This window comes from Tupaia chinensis, unplaced genomic scaffold (assembly GCF_000334495.1).
Source record: "Tupaia chinensis unplaced genomic scaffold, TupChi_1.0 Scaffold000235_1, whole genome shotgun sequence".
In the NCBI taxonomy this organism is placed as follows: domain Eukaryota; kingdom Metazoa; phylum Chordata; class Mammalia; order Scandentia; family Tupaiidae; genus Tupaia; species Tupaia belangeri.
The window spans coordinates 1,428,807-1,432,155 of record NW_006159713.1 but is presented as its reverse complement, the minus strand read 5'-3'; the positions used below and the strand labels follow the sequence as shown (position 1 = coordinate 1,432,155).

Genomic DNA, 3,349 nt, shown 5'->3' with positions numbered 1-3,349 from the left:
CGCCCCAACCACCATGCCACCTGCTGTTCCTCATTCCCATTCTTTTCTCTTTTTTTTTTTTTTTTGACATTTATTTATTTCTTCCATGAGCATGGATGTTTGTGCATGCACATGAGAGAGAGAGAGAGAGAGAGAAAGAGAGAGAGAAAACACCCTAAACAGGGCTCTGCAGTGGAGATCCAGCCCCAGCCTGCAGCCAGGCCTGGACCATGAGCAAATGCATACCTGGTGCACTCAGGAAGTTTCACAACTTCAACCAGGAACCTTTCCTGTGAGAGTGAGTCCCACATGGAGGGACTCTCGTTTGACTGTTGCTTTACCATCGGGTACCTGCCCCTGTTCTTGTAAGTGACCTGCAGCAGCCTTCTTCTTCCACATACCTTAAGCTTACTTGGGGGGCAGGGGGTGTTCAATTTCTTCCTGAATCTCAATATACACCAGAAACTGGACATTTAATTTCTATAATTTGCTTTAAATAACTTCTCTCATATCGGCTTCATTTGTCCCATCTGTAAAGTGGGTGTGATCTATAATAAACACATCTCTTTGGGACACATGTCTTTGTAAGTGTGCTAATCATTGCTTTTTGGCCAAGCGGCTCTCCTATTTTCAGGCTCTATATTAAAATGAGCAAAAGGGGGCCTGCTGGTGTTGTGGTTAAGGCACTGGACTCTCATATGGTCAACTGTGGTTCAAGTCCCAGACCTGGTGGTTTGAAAGTCATGCTAGGTGCATGTGTGTGTGCATGCCCAAAATCCAGGGAAGAAAATGGAGAAGGGACTGTGGCATGGGCATTCCCCCGGGAGATGATTTCTCATTTTCCTTCTCACTGTCCTCTCTGACGAGCACATACCCCCTATGGCAAAAACCTTAAAAAACAAACAAACAAAAAAGCAAGCAAAGGGCAGAAATGGAAATGCTGGCTGAGAACTAGATTTTGAGTATGGAGACCTTGTGTCCCTAGCCGAGTTTGGTATTTAAGAAGGAATCAACAAGTATTTGTTAGAGGACTCCATTTTGGCTAAGGTTGAATGAAAGAGTCAACTGTCTCAAGGGCTGACAATATGGCAGCCAGAGGGCCTGTTCCTGTGGCCAGCTCCCTCACCTGGCTGTCCCAGGTACCATCGGCTCCACAAGCCATGCTCCATTGAGGATGCCCTTCAACAGCCACGCTTCTGCTGCTTTGTGCTGGGCACAGTTTTGCCAGCCCAAGGCTGTCAAATTCACTTCCATTTTGGCCTCCGCTGGGCTTCATGCTTTCAGAAAAATTTCCCTCTCCGCCTTTCACTAGAGGTCCTTGGCAGGGATGCCTCTCCCATTCTGCACGCACGGCTCACTTAATGGGCACAAAGAAATGGGAGAAAGCTCGAGGAAAAAAAAATAACAGCCCAACCCAGCCTAAACCTTGGGAAATCTAACAGGGCCTGCGTCTCTTTGAAAACTATCCACAGACATTTCTGGTCGAAGTGAAACCATGCTTCTCGCAGAGGACTGGAGACAGCAAATGGGGCCTTAGTCATACACAGTTAGTCTCAAACGTATGTTGCTGCTCACGGGGAGAAATCAATGTACAGTATATTAAAAACAATCACTGCGGCCCTCCAATGATCCAATAGTTTAGCTTTGAATGCATTCAAGCTAATGGGGGCTTTAATGGCTTCTGACAGATCATTCCATTGATCAAGGGACATGTATGAAATACGCTGCCTACTAAACTCTGTTTTGATTTTGAGAAAAGAAAACTAAACGGCCATGGTAAACAGGGCTTGATTGTTCACATGTTCACTGAGATCCCTCTTAGCCTGACCCTGGATGGGAGCAGAGGAGGGGAGGGCAATTGGAAAACTCTATACCTGCCTTGCCTCTTTGCCGACTCTAATCAAGGCCTAATCAACTGAAATCTCTGTCTGAAGAGCTGGAGCAAGGGGGGTGGTGGTAACCAGAGGTCCAGTTTTCTGTGTTGGATGAGTTACGAACGGGAGATTTCGCTGCTCTGAAAAATGGTTCATCCTTTGTGGAGCTTGAGGGTTGGCAGGTTAACAATGCTTGCTCCAAAGTAGAAAACTGAATTCCCCACTTGAAAGGACAACCCGGTTTTTTAGTTGGAGATAGCAGTTTTGCAAAGCAACAAATGAAAGCCTGCTCCCTTCAACCATGTGTACTGAGGCTCCAAGATTGCCATTATCGACAAAAAGTTTCTTTTTTTAAGAATTATTTTATTAATTTTGTTTATTATTACTGTTTTTTAATTTGGTCAGAGAGAGACAGTAAAAGAGAGAGAGGGAAAATGAGAAAGCAAGCCACCAGGTCCAGGACTTGAACCATAGTTGACCATGTAGGAGTCCAGCACCTTAACCATCATGTCACACCTGCCAGCCCTGCAAAAAGTTTTTACAAAAGTATTTTATTTATTGGGTTGTTGGGAAAATCATGATGTATTTTTGCATAGAAAAACATGCCACGACTTTCCAGACAACCTAATATTTTATTCATGACGAGAGAGCGTGTGTATAGTTGAGAAAAAGAAACAGAAGCACCCTCAACAAAATCTCACCACACCACCAGCTCCTTGCCTGGCCTTCCAGCTCATCAGGAACCTGGGCGTGCCCATGCACCTGGCATATTTTCGGGCCAACCTGGGGATCTGAACACACAGTAGGCCGTGTAACTGCTGTTCTGTCTCCTACTGACCGAACCACTAAGGCTGGGCCTCTGAGATCATTATAGGAAGTGCTAAAAGAACCTCTCCTTAGGTATGGCATTGTTCACAGAATTCACGGAGTCTGAAAAAAATGAACGCTATTCATGGAGACTATTCTTGCTTAGATTCCCTCAGGCTATAGTTGCTCGCCGTGGCCTCCAGCGTGAGCCTCCTGCTGCTCCTGTATCAGACCTACCTTGCCCAATCAGAAGTCATGGATGTCAGTGGACATTCTTCCCATATCCACCAAAATTAAACCAGTTTCACAAAATCAATAGTAGTCATCCCCTCCCTCCGACTTGCATGGGGCTTCAGCATTTATAAAGCCCTCTCAGATTCCCCGAGATTCCTCTTAGCCTGACCCTGGCCGAGAATTGCAGCTACAGCAAGTTAAACCCGTGAGGATTGATCTGGCCTGTAGACCTGCTGGAAAGGGCAAGTGGGGTGCCCTTGAAACTGGCACCACTAAGAGAGAGAATTTACTCTTTAACACCAAGCAAGACCGAGCGGAGAAGCTCCATGCTCCAGACTCTAACCGAGGTCAGAATTTCTACGTGCGCATCCCTAAACTTCTTGTACAAAGAATGGCCTTGACCCTCTTGTCCCCACCTTAGGGCACCTTGCTGACCTGGCCAGCTTCCTTCTCTC

General features: G+C 46.2%; 1 pseudogene; it reads right to left on the bottom strand.

Moving 5' to 3' along the window:
- Nucleotides 1-1,398: 1,398 nt before the first annotated feature.
- Nucleotides 1,399-3,349, bottom strand: part of LOC102481798 (prefoldin subunit 4-like) — a 5,022-nt pseudogene continuing 3,071 nt past the window's right edge.